We start from the raw sequence: 24,090 nt of genomic DNA, 5'->3' as shown, positions 1-24,090 counted from the left end.
ATTTCGATCTCGTATGCGATCGCACACGCCCCCATCGTATGTGCGGAACAGGCAATTTGTTGCCTGTGTCGCATAAACGATTAACCCCCGTCACACGTACTTACCTTCCAAATGACCTCGCTGTGGGCGGCGAACATCCACTTCCTGAAGTGAAAGGGACGTCACACAGCGGCCGGCCAATAGAAGCGGAGGGGCGGAGATGAGCGAGACGTAAACATCCCGCCCACCTCCTTCCTTCCACATTGCCGGCGGGACACAGGTAAGCTGTGTTCATCATTCCCGGGGTGTCACATGGAGCGATGTGTGCTGCCTCAAGAACGATGAACAAAGAGACGTTCAATTTTTAGAAAATGAACGACGTGTCAGCAATCAACGTTTTAACGCACAATCAGGGTCGCACGTAGCTGTCACACACTACAATATCACTAACGATGCCGGATGTGCGTCACTTACGACGTGACCCCGCCGAGACATCGTTAGATATATTGTAGCGTGTAAAGCCCGCTTTTGTCACATATTTTTTATTGATCCCAATGTTAAGGCAGCCAGGGCCAGCTCCAGGGTTTTGTGGCCTCCGGGTGAGTCTCAGTGGGCCCCATCCACACACAGACACGCACACACACATACAGGCATGCGTATATATACATATTTGAAGACAAATTCAGAAAAATACATATAAACAGACAAATATATGCACAGTTATATACACTGACATACATGCAGACACAGACGCATTAGGGCTCGTGCGCACGTTGTGTAATTCCATGCATTTACGCTGCGTATAGCACTGCAGTGTAAATGCATGCGTCCTGCGTCCCCTATACAATCTATGTAGATTGTGCATGATACGTGCACCCATTGCTTTTATGAACGCAGCGATTTGGATGCTAAAATGTTGACCCAAATCCGTGCGTTCATAAAATGAGCATGTCAATTATTCCGTGCGTTCTGGATGCAGCTCCCGCTCTGTCTATGGTGGGGGCAGCAGCCAGAGCGCATGAAATCGGCTTTTTTTGTACAGAAAAACTGCATCCATTATGCAGTGTTTCTGCAGCGATTTGACGCGCACATGTGCTGTCAAATCGCTGCAGAATATTCAGCAGTTACGTGCGCATGAGCCCTTACAGGTATTAATATGGGAAAGTCGCCAGCAGCCTCACTCACCTCTCCCGCTTGTTTCCGTCCAACTCCTTCAGGACATGTGGCTGTTTCACGATGGCTGTCACTAACACACATGACTGCACACTGACAGCACTGCTGTATATACATCACAGGAGGGGCTGGGGGCTACGATATATACATTACAGGAGGGGCAGGGGGCATTGACGTTACTGGAGTGGCAAACAGCTCTGGTGGTGTACTCATTACTGCGATGGGTGACATAGCGCTCTGGGGAACCCATATAGTTCTGGGGGGGGGGGGCGCACAGACTGCTCTAATTCATATATACACACACAGTACTGCTTCTTACACACATCTCTGAAACACACACACACACACACACACACTACAATGCACCCCCCATCACCCCCTAAACACACACACACACACAATACAATGCACCCCCCATTACCCCTACACACACGCACACACAATACAATGCACCCCCCATTACCCCTACACACACACGCACACACAATACAATGCACCCCCCATTACCCCTACACACACACGCACACACAATACAATGCACCCCCCATTACCCTTACACACACACGCACACACAATACAATGCACCCCCCATTACCCCTACACACACACACACAATACAATGCACCCCCCATTACCCCTACACACACACACACACAATACAATGCACCCCCCATTACCCCTACACACACACACACACACAATACAACCCCCACTACCCCTACACACACACACACACACACATACAATGCACCCCCCATTACCCCTACACACACACACACACAATACAATGCACCCCCCATTACCCCCACACACACACAATACAATGCACCCCCCATTACCCCCACACACACACAATACAATGCACCCCCCATTACCCCCACACACACACACAATACAATGCACCCCCCATTACCCCCCCCCCACACACACACAATACAATGCACCCCCCATTACCCACACACACACAATACAATGCACCCCCATTACCCCTCCCCACACACAATACAATGCACCCCCCATTACCCCTCCCCACACACAATACAATGCACCCCCCATTACCCCTCCCCACACACAATACAATGCACCCCCCACACACACACACACACAATACAATGCACCCCCCATTACCCCTCCCCCTACACACACACACACACACACACACACACACAATACAATGCACCCCCATTACCCCTCCCCCCCCACACACACAATACAATGCACCCCCATTACCCCTCCCCCCACACACAATGCACCCCCCATTACCCCTCTCCCCACACACAATACAATGCACCCCCCATTACCCCTACACACACACGCGCACACAATACAATGCACCCCCCATTACCCCTACACACACACGCGCACACAATACAATGCACCCCCCATTACCCCTACGCACACACGCACACACAATACAACCCCCATTACCCCTACACACACACACACACACACACAATACACCCCCCATTACCCCTACACACACACACAATACACCCCCCATTACCCCTACACACACACACACACACACACACAATACACCCCCCATTACCCCTACACACACACACACATAATACAATGCACCCCCCATTACCCCCACACACACACACACACACACACACACACACAATACAATGCACCCCCCATTACCCCTCCCCACACACAATACAATGCACCCCCCATTACCCCTCTCCCCACACACACAATACAATGCACCCCCCATTACCCCTCTCCCCACACACACAATACAATGCACCCCCCATTACCCCTCTCCCCACACACAATACAATGCACCCCCCATTACCCCTCTCCCCACACACAATACAATGCACCCCCCATTACCCCTCTCCCCACACACAATACAATGCACCCATTACCCCTCTCCCCACACACACACAATACAATGCACCCCTCATGACCTCTCCCCCCACACACAATACACCCTCCATTACCCCTCCCCCCCACACACAATACAGTGCACCCTCCATTACCCCTCCCTCCACACACAATACAATGCACCCTCCATTACCCCTCCCCCCACACACAATACAATGCACCCTCCATTACCCCTCCCCCCACACACAATACAACCCTCATCACCCCCTACACACACAAATTACACTGCTCCATCCCTACACACTCCTGCCTCCCTCCCTCCCTCCCTCGGAATACAGTGCTCCTCCTCTGCCTGTCACAGAGCTGTGTTCCTTCACAAATGTTCCCCGTTGTGTCCTCTGCCCCTCCTCACTCATCCCCATTAATTACACCTGTTTCTTCAGCTCCTTCATGGAGCGCTCGCTTCCTCATGTCCCCAGTGTGGCGCCGGCAGCACTGTGATGACGTCAGCAAGGTGCTGATCTCATCACGTTGCTGCACGTCGGGGGCGGGGCCGGGTCCCGGCGCGCTGTTCAAATGTATTTACGTCTGAAAGACGCAAATACATTTGAATAGGAACGGAAACAGGAAGCTGCGGTCATCGGCTCTGCTGCGCTCCTCTGCAGTGTACATGCCGGCACACAGCAGAGCCGGCACACAGCAGAGCCGGCACACAGCAGAGCCGGCACACAGCAGAGCCGGCACACAGCGCTGCCTCCTGCTCCTGCTAGTGTGCCTGGCATGTAAGGAGCGCAGCGGGGACAGCAGACAGCGGCCCACCACACCGTGCCCCTGCTTCTAGGTACGGCCGCAGCACATAGCAGGGAGCATTAGCACACCTCTGACCCCGGAAGTTCAAGCGGCCGCTGGTACTTCCGAGGTCAATCAGCGTCCTGTGCCCGCAGTTTGTTTCTGCGTCTTAAAGACGCAGATGCAAATAAATAGCGGTGCCCCCCCCCCCCCCGAAAACACAGCTGATTTATTAGACTGTCTTTACGGAGGGGGAGAGGGTGTGAAAAAAAAAATGCTGACAGGTGCCTAGTGCCAAGTATGGTGGGGGCCCCCTTAGAAGCTCTTTTGGTGGGGGCCCCTGGGCTCCAGCCCCGCCTGCCCCGCCTATAATCCGGCCCTGCTAATGAGTATGACTTACATCCCAATATTTTAACACTAGTATCTTCTGGACGCCCGCTGTCTTGGGGTTATATTTGACTCCGATCTCTCCTTCGCTCCCCCCATTCGTTCACTTGCTCGTTCTTGTCACCTCCACCTCAAAAACATCTCTAGAATTCGACCTTTTCTTACCGTTGACTCTGCAAAAACTCTTAATGTTGCTCTCATTCATTCTCGCCTGGATTACTGTAATTCTTAACTAATTGGTCTCCCTGTTACTAAACTCTCCCCTCTCCAATCCATTCTAAATGATGCAGCCAGGATCATTTTCCTCTCCAACCGCTTCACTGATGCCTCTGCTCTGTGCCAGTCATTGCACTGGTTGCCCATCTGTTACAGAGTCCAATATAAACTCATCACTCTCACTCACAAAGCTCTCCACGGTTCCGCACCACCCTACATCTCCTCCCTCATCTCTGTCTATCACCCCACCCGTGCCCTCCGCTCTGATAATGATCTAAGACTGACATCCTCAACAATTCGAACCTCCCACTCCCGTCTTCAAGATTTCTCACGCCAATGCTTTGCAACACACTGCCAAGAACAATTCGATTTATTCCCAACATCCACACCTTTAAGCGGGCCCTAAAAACGCATTTCTTTAGACTAGCCTATCACCTCGCTGCCCTGATCTAATCTAGTCCCTTTCTGCCCTTCATAAAAATTTACTTCCAATTCTTTACCCCTTGTCCTTCTGGTTCCTTCCTCATCATGTACTTTTTTTTACACTTTGTATGTATAAATTCTGGCCGGTCCACGCAGCTGGTTTTGAATCCCCTATTAATTCGATGGCTGGACCATATATAACCAGCTTCCCCCCCATTCACCTTTTGTGCCTCCCCTATTTCCTCATAGACTGTAAGCTTACGAGCAGGGCCCTCACTCCTCTTGGTATCTGAAGTTTTTTATTTTGTATTGTCTCATATTGTCTGTACATGTCCCCTCTTAATTGTACAGGACTGCAGAATATGTTGGCGCTATATAAATAAAAATTATTATTATTATGCTCTATACGTATGTATACCATGTGTGTATGTATAGTGGATCTATTGGTATACACATTCCTGTTAAGATGCTAGGTTTTTGTTATGAAAAATATTTTTACAAAGAAGAATCATTTCAGAACTTTTTCCACTTTTAAATGGAACCTGTCACCAGATTTGGCGACTATAAGCTGCGGCCACCACCAGTGAGCTCTTATATACAGCATTTATATTTATAAGAGCCCAGGCCGCTGTATAGAACATAAAAAACACTTTTAGAATACTCACCAAACGGACCGGTCCAATGTGTGTCACTGCTCTGGTCCGGCGCCTCCTTTCTGTGGCGATCACTGTGCTCCATCTTTTAAGGCCCGTGTGCATGACGCCTCTTACATCATCCACACTAGCCAACATTGAGGGCCTGCGCAGGTGCACTTTGACTTGCCCAGCTCAGGGCAGATCAAAGTATTGTACTACGCATGCATGGGTGGTCTTTACCTTTTAATCACACCTGCGCATTACAGTACTTTGCTCTGCCCTCATCAAGGCAGATCAAAGCACGCCTGTGCACAAGCGCAGTGTTGGCTTATATGGATGACATCCATGTGTCATCCACACTGGGCTGGGTAAAAAAAGGATGTAGATTGTAGCAGAGAGGAGGAGCCGGACCGGAGAGAGCAGGCACTGGACTGGAGAGCAGCGACACCCATTGGACCGGACCGCCCCCTAGGTAACTATTATAAAAGTGTTTTTTACGTTATACAGAGCGGCCTGGGCTCTTATATGTAGTATTCTGGAATGCTGTATATGAGAGCTCACTGGTGGTGACTTCAGCTTATAGTCGCTACATCTGGTGACCGGTTCCCTTTAATTTCACACATAATATTTCCAATTCAATTAAAAATTAAACTAGAATTTGGAATACCAAAAATACAGCTGGGGCAAAAATTAAGAGACCACCATTTCCAAATTTTCAGTTTTTCTGATTTTTCTCTTTATAGGTATATTTTTGAGTAAAATGTAAATTGTTCTTTTATTCTATAAACTACTGACAACATGTCTCCAGATCTACAAGGGTTTTCATATGGTGGTCCTTCATCCACACATTGATTTATCTAGCTGTGTGGCATGTCGCATTGTCCTGCTGGAAAAACCAGTCCTCAGAGTTGGGGAACATTGCCTGAGCAGAAGGAAGAAACTGTTTCTCCAGGATAACCTTGTATGCGGCTTGATTCATACGTCCTTCACAAAGATTAATCTGCCCAATTTCTAGAGTGAGCTAATCTTCTCTGATGAGTCCAATTTCAGCTTTACCCAACACCTGGTCATCTAATGGTTAGACAAGAGACCTGGAGAGGAGTACAAGCCACAGCGTCTTGCACCTACTGTGAAATTTGGTGGAGGATCGGTTATGATCTGAGGATTCTTAAGTAAGGCAGATTAATCTTTGCTTGGAAATTCGGAGACATGCTGTCAGTAGTTTATAGAATAAAAGAAGAGTTTATGTTTTACTCAAAAATATATCTATAAAGAGAAAAATCTGAAAAACTGACAATTTGGAAGTGGTATCTTAATTTTTGCCAGAGCTGGTAAAGAATTTAAAAACTAATACTTTGTTTAAAGAACCCTTTGAATTCATTACAACACTGAGTCTTTTTGGGTATGAGTCTATTAGTATGTCATATTTATTATGGGCAATCTTTGCCCACTCCACTGCTGTAGCTCTTCAAATTTGTCAGATTATGAGGACATCTCCTGTGTATAGCACCCTATTCAGGTCACCCACAAATTTTCAGATAGATTTATTTTTGCCCCTTAATTCTGAGCAGGTCAGAAGACCTCTTAATGGGGCTTTACACACAACGACATCGCTAACGAGATGTCGTTGGGGTCACAGAATTTGTGACGCACATCCGGCTTAGTTAGCGACGTCGTTGCGTGAGAAACGTACGAACGACCGCTAACGATCAAAATTACTCACCATATCATTGATCGTTGACATGTTGTTCAAATCCCAAATATCGTTGATGGTGCTAGATGCAGGTTGTTCGTCATTCCTGCGGCAGCACACATCGCTACGTGTGACACCGCAGGAACGAGGAACAGCACCGGCTACGAGGTGGGCGTGTCTTTCCTTTGGCTGCTCTCCACCCCTCCGCTTTTATCGGCCGCCTGCCATGTGACATTGCTGTGATGCCGCACGAACCGCCCCCTTAGAAAGGAGGCGGTTCGCCGGCCACAGCAACGTCGCAGGGAAGGTAAGTCCATGTGACGGGGCCTAGCGATATTGTGCGCCACGGGCAGCGATTTTCCCGTGACGCACAACCGACGGGGGCGGGTACTTTCACCAGTGACATCGCTAGCGATGTCGCTGCGTGTAAAGCTGCCTTTAGACTTGCACCACTCAGGAGGCAGCAGATTGTGACTTTCTACTGCGTCCCCTCTGTGCTGTGTGTAATATATCCTTACCTGTCTGCCTAGCTGTGTACTTCTAAAGCCATGTGCGCACGCTGCAGATTTACCTGCGGATTTGCCGCGGATTTCGCTGCAGAAATGCTGCAGAAAATGTTGATAACATTTCTGCAGTCTTTCTCCAGCGAAAGCTATGGGGATTTAAAAATGCTGTGCGCATACTGCGTGTTTTGTCACTGCGGATTTACCCGCGGAATTTCCGCTGCGGAATTAATGTGCATGACAATTCTTTTCTGCAGGTCCCTGCGGTTTTGCCATTAATTATTGGTAAAATACGCAGGGACCAACCCGCGGCAAAACCGTGGCAAATCCGCACCAAAACCGCATGCTGATTTCGTTGCGCTTTTGGTGCAGTTTTTCACCGCAGGTGCGGGATTCTTTCACAGGGTCCGGTTTTTCCTTAAGAAAAAGTAATTTTCTTAAGAAAAGTAATTTTCTAGTGCGCACATAGCTCTAGGCTCTGTGCGCACTTTCCATCGTCCTACATACAGTTGTAAACGCATGTTTTAGCCTTAATTGATTTAGCCAAAGTTGCCTTTTCCAGACATTTAGCGCAGAAAACGCATGCGTATTTACCGCGTTTTAGATGCATTTTCAGCGCTTTTTACATGCTTTTACCCTTGCGTTTTGACAGATGCGTTTTGAACATCAAGACACTACTAAATAAAGTTTAAACAGTCAAACAGAATGAAAAAAGAGAAAAAAAAGGGACAAATCTATAATAATGGGAAAACTAATGGAAAAAGATATATTTAATAAAATTATAGCGGTAATATACATTTTATCGGTAAAATAGCAATAAATGCACATTATTCTTAAATTTGATTGTCAGACTATGTGTGTGTGTAAAGGGACATATCAAATCATTATTTTGATGTCCAAAAAGCATGCGTTTTGGTAGTCCAAAAGGCATGTTTTCTGCACTGAAAAAGCAGGTAAAACGCTGGAATTTTCATTTTGCCTGCATTTTGCAACTTCTCATTGACTTCAATGTTAACAAAACGCACCACAAATGGCAAAAACAATTGACAGGGTCCTTTTCTGAACGCATGGTTTTGTCAAAACTTATGCAAATTTTGAGATGCGTTTTGAAACGCACAGTGCGGACAAGAAATCATGAATTCTCATTGTCTTTAATGGAAAACCAAAACGCATGCATTTGGGCACAAAAACGCTGCAGTTCAAAACGGACCCTAAACGCACCTGAAACGCAGGTGAAAACTGAAAGTGCACACATAGCCTTAGAAGTCTTTTGAGCAACGGGTGGGGAACTCCGGATCTGGCCGATCTGCTTAGAAATAAAAAGCCTAAAACAAACAAATAAAATGAATCTCCAAAAAGTTCAGTTGCCTTTTAGACACACTAAAGGGGGCTTTACACGCTACGACATCGCTAATGCAAACTTGTTGGGGTCACGGATTTGGTGACGCACATCCGGCCGCATTAGCGATGCCGTTGCGTGTGACACCGATGAGCGATTTTGCATCGTTGCAAAAACGTGCAAAATCGCTTATCGGTGACATGGGGGTCCATTCTCAAAAATCGTTACTGCAGCAGTAACGAGGTTGTTCCTCGTTCCTGCGGCAGCACACATTGCTCCGTGTGACACCGCAGGAACGAGGACGCTCTCCTTACCTGCCTCCCGGCCGCAATGCGGAAGGAAGGAGGTGGGCGGGATGTTACGTCCCGCTCATCTCCGCCCCTCCGCTTCTATTGGGCGGCTGCTCGGTGACGTCGCTGTGATGCCGCACGGACCGCCCCCTTAGAAAGGAGGCGGTTCGCCGGCCACAGCGACGTCGCCGGGCAGGTAAGTATGTCTGGGCGATGTTGTGCGCCACGGGCAGCGATTTGCCCGTGTCACGCAACAGATGGGGGCGGGTACCCACACTAGCGATATCGGGACCGATATCGCAGTGTGTAAAGCCCACTTTAGGCGGGCTTTGCACACTACGACATCGCAGGTGCGATGTCAGTGGGGTCAAATCGAAAGTGACGCACATCCGGCGTCGCTGTCGATATCGTAGTGTGCAAATCCTTTTACATACGATTAACGAGCGCAAAAGCGTCGTAATCATATGATCGGTGTAGGGTCCGACATTTCCATAATTTTGCAGCCGCGACGGTACGATGTTGTTCCTCGTTCCAGCAGGCAGCACACATCGCTGTGTGTGAAGCCGCAGGAGCGAGGAACATCTCCTTACCTGCGTCCCGGCTGCAATGTGGAACGATGGAGGTGGGCGGGATGTTTACGTCCCGCTCATCTCCGCCCCTCCGCTTCTATTGGCCGCCTGCCGTGTGACGTCACTGTGACGCCGTACGACCCGCCCCCTTAGGAAGGAGGCGGGTCGCCGGCCAGAGCGACGTCGCAGGGCAGGTGAGTGGATATGAAGCTGGCGTAGCGATAATGTTCGCTACGGCAGCAATCACAAGATATCGCACCTGCGACGAGGGCGGGGACTATCGCTGCAGCTTCGGTAACACATTGTTACCGATGTCACAGCGTGCAAAGCCCGCCTTACACTGTCCGATAATCTGTCAATCGCCCGATGCACGAACAAAACGTACATTCATGGGGAGATTGGTGATTTTAAGCTTGCAGATCGTCCTGTGTAAACATGTGCTGCTAAGAACAATGCTATTCTATGCACAGAGAGACCATGTTACCAATTGTTCTGTCCAAGTGAAAGTGTGATCGGTCTTCCTAAACAGGCTATTAAATGATTGTCAATCGATTTCATGTAGTCGGTAATGATCGTTTAAAGGTTGTGATTGTCCAGTGTAAATACATCCTTACATCCAGGTGACTTTTTTATGACATTTTCTCTGATTGGAGTTGTTCTCATCCTTTTTTTTTCGTCTGGTCCTCATTGCGTGATGACTTTTGAAAGCCAGATCTCATCTCTGCAGACTTCCCTTATTTCCAGCATTTGGCAGCACATCTCTACAGTGTCCTTCAGAATAGCAGTATCATTATAATGCCAACTGAATAAAAATAACCATCCATGCTAGGCCTTAAATAAACCCTATGCTGTGCATAAATAATTGCCACTAACTGTACTCCCTACACAAAAATATCTCCTATATTCTCCCTCTCATGATACATGGTCTCTTCTCCTATAAAGTATTTCTACCACATCTTCCCCCCATATATATTATAACCGCCACACCGCCCCATTAAAATATAAAAACTCCACACCTCCCTCCCTTGTGAGCTATGATCTCCACACTATCACCCCCGCTTTGCCTCCTTTTCTCACTGTGCCCCCAATGTTGCACCCTCTCATGCCGTGTGCCCTCTTCACATTGCCCTCTACACTGACTACTCAGTGACTACTGACTACTTAGAGGTAGGTGGAAGGTCCTTAAAGATGATTTCAGGGAATTAGGTTGTAAGCTTAAAGCAAGGACCTCCAAGGTGGTATTTTCGGAAATACTACCTGTGCCACGAGCCACGCCAGAGAGACAAAGGGAGATCAGGGAGGTTAACAGGTGGCTCAGGAATTGGTGTAGGAAAGAGGGTTTTGGGTTCCTGGAGAATTGGGCCGACTTTTCAGTTGGCTACAGATTCTATGCTAGGGATGGGCTGCATCTTAATGGGGAGGGTGCAGCTGTGCTGGGGCAGAAGATGGCTAGAAGGTTGGAGGAGTGTTTAAACTAGGAATGGGGGGCGAGGGTATTCACTTTATAGAAGGGGAATGTAGTGCAGATAGTGACCAGGGGACAAGTAATGAAATTGGGGGTGGTACGGGGGGGAAGGGTTAGGACAGTTAATACAGTAAGCAGGAATAGAGGTACAGAGTCATACGTAACGTGCATGTACACTAATGCCCGAAGCCTCACAAATAAAGTTTAGGAATTAGAATTAATATTGTTGGAAAAAAATGATGATATAGTGGGGATATCAGAGACATGGCTGGATGAGAGCTATGACTGGGCTGTTAATTTACAGGGTTATAGCCTATTCAGGAATGACCGTACAAATAAGCGAGTTGGAGGTGTGTGTCTATATGTAAAATCATCCTTAAAACCCATCCTGCGTGACAACATATGTGAGGGTACTGAGAATGTAGAGTCCCTATGGGTGGAGATAAGGGGGGGGGAAATGAATAATAAAATACTGATAGGGGTGTGTTATAAGACGCCGAATATTATGGAAGATGTAGAGAATCTCCTCATAAAGCAAATTGATAAAGTAGCAAGTCTCGGAGAGGTAATTATTATGGGGGACTTTAACTATCCTGATATAAATTGGGGAACAGAAACTTGCCGTTCCAGCAAAGGAAATAGATTTTTGATAACAATGAAAGATAATTACCTTTCACAAATGGTACAGGACCCACAAGAGGGGGAGCACTACTAGACCTTGTACTAACCAATAGGCCAGACAGCATATCAAATATACAAGTTGGGGGTTACTTGGGGAATAGTGATCACAAAATAATAAGTTTTCATGTATTCTTTAGTAAGATGTCTAGTAGAGGGGCTACAAGGACACTAAAATTCAGGAAAGCAAATTTTAAACGGTTGAGAGATGATCTTAGTGCAATAAACTGGGATGATGTACTAAGTAATAAAAGTACACAAAGCAAATGGGAGACTTTTATGAGCATCCTGAATAGGGCTTGTTCAGAAAATATACCCTATGGGAACAAACATGCTAGAAATAGGAGGAAACCCCTATGGCTAAATAGAGCTGTAAGGGAAGCAATAAAAGAAAAACAGAAAGCCTTAAAAGAATTAAAGAGGGTAGGTAGTGATGAGGCATTATATAATTATAGAATATTAAATAAAATATGTAAAAAGCAAATTAAGTTAGCTAAGTTTGAGACAGAGAGACTCATTGCGAGAGAAAGTAAAAATAATCCTAAAATATTCTTTAACTACATAAACAGTAAAAAACTGAAAAGCGATAGTGTTGGCCCCCTTAAAAATAGTCTTGGTGAAATGGTGGAGGGGGATGAGGGTAAAGCCAACCTGCTGAATGACTTTTTTTCCTACGGTTTTTATACAAGAAAATACCATGGCAGATGACATGACCAGTGATACCATAAATTCACCCTTGAGTATTTCCTGCTTAACCCAGCAGGAAGTACGCCGCCGCCTCGAAATCACTAAGGTTGACAAATCTCCGGGCCCGGATGGCTACACCCCAGAGTACTACAGGAATTGAGTTCTGTGATAGATAGACCATTATTTTTAATGTTCACAGATTCCATAATAACAGGGTCGGTACCGCAGGACTGGCGCATAGCAAATGTGGTGCCAATATTCAAAAAGGGGACAAAAACTGAGCCGGGAAATTATAGGGCGGTAAGTTTAAGGCTTTGTGCGCACTAGAAATGTGAAGTTTCTCAAGAAAATTTCTTGAGAAAATTCTGGGAGTGGAAGATTTCCGGACCTCCGGAAAAAATCCGCACCAAATCCGCGGTAAATCCGCATGGCGGATTTGCCCCGGATTAGCCGCGATTTTCCCGCAGGTTGTTCCCTGCGGATTTTGCAGGCTGTACTGCAGAAATCCGCAGGTACCTGCGGAAAAGAATTGACATGCTCATTTTCTCAAGAAATTTTCTCAAGAAAATCTTCTCAAGGAAATTTCTTGAGAAAAATCCGCAGCGTGTGCACAGCTATTTTGTTTTCTCATAGGATTTGCTGGGAAATGTCTGCACAAAGATTGCAGACATTTCTCAAGAAATTTCCGCAGCAAATCCGCGGGTAAATCCGCGGGTAAAACGGCCTAGTGCGCGCATAGCCTAACATCTACGGTTGGTAAAATCCTTGAGGGTTTCTTGAAAGATGCTATACTGGAGTATCTCAAGAAAAATAACCTTATGACAGAGTATCAACATGGGTTTATGAGGGATCGATCCTGTCAAACTAATTTGATCAGCTTCTATGAAGAGGTAAGTTCAAGCCTGGACCAGGGAAATGCAGTGGATGTTGTGTATATGAACTTTTCAAAAGCTTTTGATACGGTTACAAACACCCAAGTCTTTTTCTGTGTCTGTTTTACCCAGTGTTCTACAATTAGGTGAATAATTATAAATGTTATTTCCTCTACCCAAGTGCATGACCTTACATTTATCTACATTAAACTTCAATTGCCACTTCTCAGCCCAATTCTCCAATTTACATAAATCTCCCTGTAATATAAAATTATCCTCCTCTGTATTGATTACTCTGCAGAGTTTAGTATCATCTGCAAATATTGAAATTCTACTCCGCATGCCCCCAACAAGGTCATTAATAAATATGTTGAAAAGAAGCGGGCCCAATACTGACCCCTGTGGTACCCCACTATGAAATGAGACCCAGCCCGAGTACGTACCATTAATAACCACCCTTTGTTTCCTATCACTGAGCCGGTTTTTAACCCAGTTACACATATTTTCCCCTATCCCCATTATTCTCATTTTATGTACCAACCTTTTGTGGGCCGTTAGTACTCTGAACAGTCAGCTGCATGAAGTCGCTATGTGCAGTGTGTTCTGACACGTCATAAGGCAGCATAATAGTTTTCAACAATTTATGCTGTTAGCACTTCTATGAGACTGAACCAGATGGGATAGTATTTAATCCCCTTGTTGCCAACCCTTGTGGTATATCCTTGGACCACCATGTTGATAAACTTCTAACCATTGCATGCTATCAACATTCCACAAGACCTGCCATTCTGGAGATGCTTTGACCCAGTCATCTAGCTATCACAGTGTACTACCAGTTAAAATCACTCAGCTCCTTATGCCACTGTGACAAGATCATCAATTTAAGTCACTGTCCGTACCAGTCAGTGGTTTATTGTTATATATAATATAGTTAGCGTGACAAGCAAAGGGGTAATAATGTTTTGAACTTTTGACTTTCAGGCTCCATATCCCACCATTCAGTACAGCTTTGAGCATGAAGCTACCTTAATTTTATAGATAATCATCTTGGCTATCTCATACATAAATTTGACTTGCAACTATGTAACTTATGATTAGATATGCAGATTCTTGTAATTTCAGTGTATTGTTACAGTTTTGCTCCTAAAAATCTAAATTTTACTTTTAATTATTTTGTGAGTATTTTGTAAATCTACTTTGGTTTTAAACACTGCCCAAATCCTTCTGGACATGCTCTCAATCAGATTTGTAGCGCCCCTGAACCTATCAGGAGCTACAAGGTACTGCATTCTGTCAAAGATGCAGGGCCTACCCCCAGGAACCTGGAAGACCAGTGCCGGTAACAGCAAAACATAATATAATCCCTATTTTTCCCTTTCCCCAAGGACTGGTGACAGACTAGAGTTGGACCCAATGGATTGCCACCTAGGAGTGAAGCCGATCCAGCCCACTAGATGACAACCAGGTGGGAGGGGACAGACAGTCAGTGAGTCAGTAAGTGGAAATGAGAGGAGACGGATGTAACCGCACTGACAGGAGAGTGTAACGGTGACCTGAGGGCACAGGCGTGTGGTTGCTGGTGGAGTACGGTGGAGTACTCCCGGAACCATAGCACCGACGGGGTACAGAGCCTTAGGTCTGGCAAATGCTCCAGGCAGACCTGATAAAATCAGCACAGTGTGGGGACCATCCAGGACCTCACTGACCATAAAGTCCAGGGGCATCAGCAGTGATGGGAGAACCAGGGACGGGAATGGAACACCGACCCTACAGGGTTCAAACTGCCGCCGTACGGCCTAAAGACTGAGAGACAACTAGGAGGGGACCACCAGACGCTCCAAGCCACGGGGACCCACCAACTAGAGAAAAGTGCAGGGGAAAGAAGCCACCAGGTCACCAAACCGGCACTGGGACTAAGGGAACCAGTGGTGAGGAGCAGCCTTCCTCTGGGTACCAGCCATGAAACTGCTGTGAGTAAAGAACCCAGTTACACTGCAATCCCTTGTGTGGCCTACCTTCTTTTCACGCCTAACTCCATCACCTACCCCCTGGGGCCCCGGCCCTACTTTCGGAGGGCCCAACATCCAGGCTGCCAATAACATCAGCCCCAGTGGTTAGAGACTGTGCAGTGGCGGTTCCATCACCATAACCGCAACCCGCAAGTGGCGTAATGATACAAACTTTATAAATATTTCCCTGTACATAACCCCCTTCAAGCGACCCCCAGGGTCACGGAACCGGGCAATGGCCACCCAGTGGCACATTCCAGTAATACACCGCCCGGGACCGAGTACCCCATAGCCCTGGGGTGAGTCAGATTCAAAGAAGCATCTACCTAAATCTAATCCCAGGTTTCTTCTACACCGTCCCAATGTTGGTGTTCTATTGGGTTAAGGTCTGTGGACTGTGGGGAACCAATCCATCACGTCATTGGACCATTATTTGCCAAACACGACATATGCTTCGAGTCATTATCCTGCTGGAACATGGTGTCATCGATTTTATAACCATACTACTCAAGTGTATAAAGTACCTCATCTTGTAGGATACTCACATATAGCTGAGCATTGAGACCACCATTGATTATGGGCAAGTATCTAACAACTTTGGCTGTAAAACAACTCCATATCATCAGGCTCCCTCCACTGAACTGGACAGTTGCCTCAGTCTCTCGATTCACTAGCCCCTTTTTCATTGTTTCTTCCAGACCCAGCTGCACCCATTAAAGCCTAATCTATTGACTTTCATCTCATTGCTCCAAATCACCGGTTTCCAATCTTCTACTGTTCACTTTTTAAACTTGAGCTGATGCTTCTTATGACGATATTGTAGTTGAGGCTTTTTCACCTTTTTTCGAGCCAACATTCCAGACTTGTGTAATGTGCATCACATGGTGCTTGCATGGACGTCTGTTGTATCATTATTATGAAGCATATGAGCCACCAGCCACCTCCACTGCCATGTTTTCATGCCAGAAATGTTAGAACTTATGATGAGCTGACTTTTTGCCTGCAATATTTTGCCTGATGTCCACCTCTGGTCTTTAGAATGGATGGATGGACTTCATTTCATATTCTTCCAACTGTCATGGCACACACATGATGCAGTTTGGCAATTTTCTTGGCCAAGAGATCACTATTGATCAACTGGATGATGCGGTTTCTCTTTTTTGTGAAATCTTTCTTGGCTGCTCCTTGATTTTAACCAGTAACCTTTTGCTTGGGAATCAACCTAATAACACACTGACCTATTAGGAAATATGAGAACAGGTTGTAATTTGTAGTATACAGGAATAAAAAAAAAAACAAAACACCAGGAGAATATATATTGTGATGTTCTGACTCGTTCGGTTGCGGGTTTGAGGCAAACAGAGGAACGGCTTTTGTTTTAGGTCCAGTAGATTTATTCCCTGTTCATAAACTGCTCCAGCAAAATAGAAACAAAAACAGCCTTTTCTGGCCCAAAGTAATAATCAGAAAACAAATAGTCTGTATATGTAACTGTGGGGTTCACCCACACAGGATTTCACACCAAGATCCCCCTGGAGGTGTTCCAACCTCCACACACAGAAGACTACAGGTACCACTTCCATGGGTGGGGTATGTGGGCAGCCAGACCCACGCATCTCTCCGGCTGTTCGTAAAACCTGGCCTTGAGGTGCTCACCTCTGCAATACATACCTCCCATCGACTACGTGTCCTGCAGCTAACTTACTGTATATATACTGTATATCAAGCGTGACTGTAAGATGTGCTAATAATATACCTGACTAACCCACTCTGACACTGATTAATATTCTTACCAACATATACATCTTTCTAGCTGAGATGATTTATTGCACTGCTGTCTCTAAAATACATGAGTGATAAACAGTGAGCCTGAGCTCAGGGACTTCTTCTCTATGTAGGAACACAACACTACAGATGGCTCTGGAAGTTCTACAGAAGTAGCAGCAACTCTCTGTGCTCACATCTCCGTGTCTCCACTTTCTCTGGCAGCCGTGACCTGGTTAAAATTCTGTTTTGCCAAAGCTGCAAAGAATAGTTTTCTATTCTTGGAATTTCTCTAGGGATTTAATCAAGGATTTCCATATTTATTTTTGTTTCCTTGTCAAAATATCATATCAGCAGTAAAGATGAACAAATCCATTTGATCCAAATCCACTTTGTGTAGATTTACATGAAATTTACAGGTCCTGATGAATCCAAACGATTTGCAATTTGATTCAACAAAACAAATGCCCAGCACCAATTAACACATTGTTGGAGATTGCATGTCATGGCATGGACCCATGCAGGTCTTCAATGGCCTCAGGTGCAGTTGCATGTGGTTCCCCACATATGCCTTGCAGCTATAACATCACATGGCATAGTACTGATGTTGCGGATGGGGGCCGGACAGCTGCAGGGGCTGCTCGGATCCGGGTTCGTTACTGTGGCTCGAGTGGTAGCTGGACCCGGGCTCGTGCGGCTGTCCGTCCTCATGACCACTGAGGAAGGATTCTCCAGTCATGATGTTTTCACGATACCCCAAACATAAACCTTAATAAATAACACACTGACTGCATGCGACTTGGTTGAAAATAGGCCACAGCAACCTTTATTACCTATTAATAACACTCTAACACAAGGGGGCGCCGTCCAACGGGTGACCCCAAACAAATAATAATAGGTAACACATAAATAAACAGTATATGTAACCCTATGTAGGACCGGTCCAGAAACCACTTCTTACACCAATATCTCTGGCCGAAACACTCCGACCCAGTGATGAGGTATTATTCACCCCACAGATTAATACCCCCCAAACTTTGTAGTGACTCGCCCACCCCAGGGCTATGGGACACTCGGTGCCGGGCCGGACTAGTCCGGTGGTAGTCAGTGGTGGCTGGGCCCGGCTCCGTGGCCCTGGTGGGTGTCAGTATAATAAGTGGCTTGAATTAAAGTTTGTGTTCGTGACGCCACCTGTGGTATGCGGCTACTAAGCCGCCGCTGCTGTGTGAGGCCACCGGGATGATGTGATGGCAGCTATGGTGGTACTGCTCCCCACAGGTGGAGCAATGCCCGGGGCACAGTTGGTGCTTGTAAATGTCTATGCAGATGAAATAACTGAGGCAACTTCAGAGGTGCAGTTCAAGTTCTTTTACTCACAGTTCTTGTCAGGGCAGGCAGAACCCTTGGACTGCTGGGACCGCTGTCAGGGACCTCCGTCTTCTGGGTGATTCCGAGTGTGAAATCCGGTACCCTCTCTCTTAGTGTCTCTTTCTCTGCTGTCTTCACTAGCCTTGCCTTAGTTAGATGGACTTGGCTTGGCCTCCATTACAGCCTCCAGGCTGGGGGGTCACCTGTCGGCTGATTACCCCTTTTCTGAAGGTCTGCTCTGGGTTCTGGCCCTGGGAGCTTGCAATTCCCTGGGCCTCGGTTTTTACTGTCTGGAGACTGTCTTTTCACTCCTCCAGTTTCTAGGGACCGTCCCCTGTCGCAGCTAATCACTCCACCGATGTCACTGTGGAACGGGCCACCGCAGCCTGCAGCTACCCGTAGCGCCTCTGGGCCCTCGGCAGCGGTACCCAACAAGGACTGCTCGTGGTACCTTACAGGACTACCCGCGGCCCTGCGACCCTTTCTTTCCTTCTCTTCTTTCTCCTCCTTGCCTGCCTCAGCAGGCCTCCTCCTCCCTCCTTTCTCTCGTTCTTCTCCTCCAACTACATGCTGCTTCTCTCACTCCCTGAGGTAAACTGAAACTAACTTGACCTTCCTTTCTCTATCTGCTCTCTGGTGGCTCCTCCCACCTCCCTAGTTGCTAAGCTACCACCCTATGGGAGCAGGGATGGGTCTTACAGCCCCTCTCAGCATGCAGCATGGGAGGGTTGCCTGCCACTTTCCCTGGTCCTGTGTGTCCCTAGCAATGGGAGTAGTGTGGATTTACCAGGGGACCGGAGTTCACTCTCTTCCTCTCCCAGAATGGGGCATTACACTGCTGATGGGGTGCAATGACCTGTGGCGACGGAAGCCTCAGGGGCGCCACACTCCCCCACAGCAAATCCCAGCACGTCCTCGGGCTGAAAAACAACAAAAACATGTGGAGAAACTGCAAAATTTTTGTTATGCAAAACATAAAACAATAAAACATTTCTTCCCTTTATGGGAGGCACATATCAGTGAATGTTGCGAACTTCTTATAAAGAAAACTCTAAGTGTGCACTTCCAGTCCATTGCACGGTTTGGCAAATCCCCCATAATTCTGGTAGGGGGCACAACAGGTGCAACTAATTACATTTTTGGCTACAACAAGTCCAGTAGCCCGGCAGTTCGTTTCTTTCAATCAAACAAAATGACATAATCAACCAGCCATTAAGTCCAATGGCCTGGTTACATAAGACATATAAACAACATACCAGCCACTAAGTCCAATGGCCTGGTAGGACATAACACATACACTTCCACCGGGGCCCACATTCCAGTTCAGTGGCCCGGTAGCACATAACATGGGGGGTGACGTCTTCAAAAAGCATCAGGGGCAGTACAGCAGGAAAGGGTGTCATCTTCGAAAAGAATAAGGGGCAAAACACGAGGGACTTCTTCAAAAAGAATGAGGGGCTATGTACAGTTCAGCATCTCTTCATCTTTACTTGTAGGGATTCTTCTCCGGCTCCCCACCTGGCAGCAGGTAGACAGCGGTCAGCACAGTCTGCGTCTGCTGGTCTTGGCGGGCCGCGCCTGGCATGGCGGCGGCCTGTATTGAAGTTGCTGCTGTGACCGATTCTTGACGGGCCGCACCTGGCGTGGCTGCGGCCTGGGCTTGGCGGGCCGCATCTGCGGCGTGGATTAACGTCGCCGCTGCGGCGGGATCTTGCTGATCCGAGCGGGGTATCGCTGCTGGGGCCTGAGCTGGACGGGCCGGGCTTGGCGTCGCTGCTGCGGTGTGGATGGGCGTCGCTCCGGCGGCGAAATCTTGGCGGGCCGCACCTGGCGTGGCTGCGGCCCGGATCGGCGTCGCCGTGCCGGGCATCTCTCCAGGGACCGCGGGCATGGCAGCGGGGGTTGGGGCTCTCGCGCCGGCAGGGGCATTAAATGACTCACCCCTCAGTTGCATCTCCGGTGTTCTGGTGGTCGCTGCTCCGTACGTCGCTTGCCGGATCTGCTGCATCACCTTTGCTGCGATAAGGTACATTTTCTTTATCTGCTGGTCTGGCATTTAGACTCTCTCTGCCAGCCTGCCAGCTTATCTAGTCGCCATTTCTTCTTCCTCCGCCTTCCATGGCGGGCACTGCTTCGCGCTCTTTTCTTGGACAAGGGGGCGGGGCTTCTCTTCGCGCCCTTTCTTCTTTCACGCCCCCCTTCTTCCCGCGCTCAGCAGCGCTAATGGCGGCGGTTTCTCAGTAAAGTACACAGTCTGTCACACGGTTCTTCAGGCGCACAGTACCCGGTTAGACCGGGCACGAAATCCTGTTCGTGACGCCAAAAGTTGACTCGCCCACCCCAGGGCTATGGGACACTCGGTGCCGGGCCGGACTAGTCCGGTGGTAGTCAGTGGTGGCTGGGCCCGGCTCCGTGGCCCTGGTGGGTGTCAGTATAATAAGTGGCTTGAATTAAAGTTTGTGTTCGTGACGCCACCTGTGGTATGCGGCTACTAAGCCGCCGCTGCTGTGTGAGGCCACCGGGATGATGTGATGGCAGCTATGGTGGTACTGCTCCCCACAGGTGGAGCAATGCCCGGGGCACAGTTGGTGCTTGTAAATGTCTATGCAGATGAAATAACTGAGGCAACTTCAGAGGTGCAGTTCAAGTTCTTTTACTCACAGTTCTTGTCAGGGCAGGCAGAACCCTTGGACTGCTGGGACCGCTGTCAGGGACCTCCGTCTTCTGGGTGATTCCGAGTGTGAAATCCGGTACCCTCTCTCTTAGTGTCTCTTTCTCTGCTGTCTTCACTAGCCTTGCCTTAGTTAGATGGACTTGGCTTGGCCTCCATTACAGCCTCCAGGCTGGGGGGTCACCTGTCGGCTGATTACCCCTTTTCTGAAGGTCTGCTCTGGGTTCTGGCCCTGGGAGCTTGCAATTCCCTGGGCCTCGGTTTTTACTGTCTGGAGACTGTCTTTTCACTCCTCCAGTTTCTAGGGACCGTCCCCTGTCGCAGCTAATCACTCCACCGATGTCACTGTGGAACGGGCCACCGCAGCCTGCAGCTACCCGTAGCGCCTCTGGGCCCTCGGCAGCGGTACCCAACAAGGACTGCTCGTGGTACCTTACAGGACTACCCGCGGCCCTGCGACCCTTTCTTTCCTTCTCTTCTTTCTCCTCCTTGCCTGCCTCAGCAGGCCTCCTCCTCCCTCCTTTCTCTCGTTCTTCTCCTCCAACTACATGCTGCTTCTCTCACTCCCTGAGGTAAACTGAAACTAACTTGACCTTCCTTTCTCTATCTGCTCTCTGGTGGCTCCTCCCACCTCCCTAGTTGCTAAGCTACCACCCTATGGGAGCAGGGATGGGTCTTACAGCCCCTCTCAGCATGCAGCATGGGAGGGTTGCCTGCCACTTTCCCTGGTCCTGTGTGTCCCTAGCAATGGGTGTAGTGTGGATTTACCAGGGGACCGGAGTTCACTCTCTTCCTCTCCCAGAATGGGGCATTACACTGCTGATGGGGTGCAATGACCTGTGGCGACGGAAGCCTCAGGGGCGCCACAGTAGAACCTCGTGCCTGCAATTCCCAGAACCTGGAGACACCATGCCAAGACAGTGTCCCTCGGTTCAGCTACCAATCCCTTAAAACCGCCTCTGGACCAGACCTACCCCTGCTGCTGTGACAGTACATATTTTCCCCCTCCATTTTTTTCTTTTTTTTTTTTAAAGACATAGCTTAAAACAGACTTGCAAAAAACCTTAAGGGAGGGTGGGCGGGAATCCGTTGCCGTCCAGAGTCACAAAGGGAGGTAAGACCCCTCCCCAGTTCCTTATATACTCTCCCCCCCCCTACAGGGACCCTTTCCTCAGCCAATCCCATATAGCGTCCCATAATGCACCCTATTCCCTTTTATTAACCCCATCACTCCCTCCCTTCCCTCTGTTCATGTCACCCCTCCCCCCCTATGGGGTCCATGGCTTTCTCAACCGTAGGAAGGGGGTATTTACAGGGGAATAGTTTGTCAGTGATGCCACCTGTGGGTTGCGGTGAGAGTTGGTAGCACCGCCGCTGCCTGGTGATGAGACGCCCGGGGCTGATGGAGTGGGGCAGCAGGATGGAATCACCTCCACAGGTAGGGGAGAGGTAGTCCCGGGGCCCAGATGAACGGGAGTAATGGCTGCGGAGAGTGTCATGCAGGGTTGGACCGGGGATGGATGGTGTACTCACAGTTCCAAAGAATTGGACACAGAGTCCAGTGGTAAACCAAATTGCCAGTGACCGGTTGCCTCTGGCGGGTGTATTCTGGTCCCACACCCTGGTGTAGCAAACAGGGGTCCCTTCCTCCTGCACTCAGTGTTTGTGTCTTCAATGGGACAACTCCGCTTGAAACGGGGAAGTCCACTCACGGTACTTTGTATGTTGGGAGCTGTGGCTCTCGAAATCTGACCCTTGGGATCTCTGTGGGTTCTGGTGGACACCCTATCCTCCGCGTTGGGCTTCCGTTTCGCTCTCTCGGCTTACTGTGGAACAAGGCCTGGAACCTTGTCCCCGGCTGGTCAATTGACAAGGGGCTTGAAACCTTCCTCGCCCTAGGGTCCAGGCACCCCGACTGTGCACGGCCTCCGGACCGGATTACCGCTGTCAGCACCGGCGGGCTACAACCCTGCCCCGGTCCACTTAAGGTCTCCCGCGACCGGATCTCCGTCGCCTGTGGTCCTGCTTGCTGTCTGCCACCTAGTCAGTAGTCCGGTAGTCCAGGGGCCCCAACCCCTGACTCCGCTGTCACTCCACACTCCTCAACTGTCTAGCTCAACTCTCCACTTCCAACTCATCACTCTGCACTATCTTGTTCCCTCCCAGAACACCTCAGGACCCCTAGGTGGGCGCTCCCATCCGCCTGGTCCCGCCCACTGGTGTGTCCCTATTGTCATGGGGGTGACTAGGCTTTACTGGCTGGTGTTGTGCACCTGGGTGTGGGTTTTGTGTTGCTATGCCAAGGAGGATGGAGTCTTGCACCTGAGAGATTGGTACAACTTCTGTGACAACCTGGTTTTGCCAGGGCGTCACACTGACAGTCAGGAAAGACTTTTAGAGCCATCATAAAAGCAGAAGCAGGGAATGTAGCAGCAATTTTAGTGTGTTACAAGCGAGGACCTCAGAGTACACAGCTCAGCATTACATATAGGGTGAAAAATGGATAAAACATTGAACAGCTACTCCTGAAAGAACATGGTGTACAATGGCAGCTCTGAAGATAGACCATGGGAGTAGAAGACTGTGGCTAATACAGAGATTCCATTGATGGGGGAGAGAGATAGGAGAGAGGTGCCAACAGCAGGAGACTCAGTGTCATTGGGCAGTGATATACTAAAAGTAAACCTGACATCTGATACATGCTGCCCAATCCAGAGGAACTATGTATCAGGCACTGGCTGTATGAT

The 24,090-nt window shown here is 48.4% G+C and overlaps 1 protein-coding gene across 6 annotated transcripts in view; it reads left to right on the top strand.

Moving 5' to 3' along the window:
- Positions 1–24,090, top strand: part of ARHGEF9 (Cdc42 guanine nucleotide exchange factor 9) — a 602,462-nt gene that overhangs the window by 400,659 nt on the left and 177,713 nt on the right. The window lies entirely within an intron of this gene.

This window comes from Anomaloglossus baeobatrachus, chromosome 9 (genome assembly GCF_048569485.1).
Source record: "Anomaloglossus baeobatrachus isolate aAnoBae1 chromosome 9, aAnoBae1.hap1, whole genome shotgun sequence".
In the NCBI taxonomy this organism is placed as follows: Eukaryota; Metazoa; Chordata; class Amphibia; order Anura; family Aromobatidae; genus Anomaloglossus; species Anomaloglossus baeobatrachus.
The sequence above is the reverse complement of the archived record's forward strand: the minus strand, read 5'-3'. Positions and strand labels throughout refer to the sequence as shown.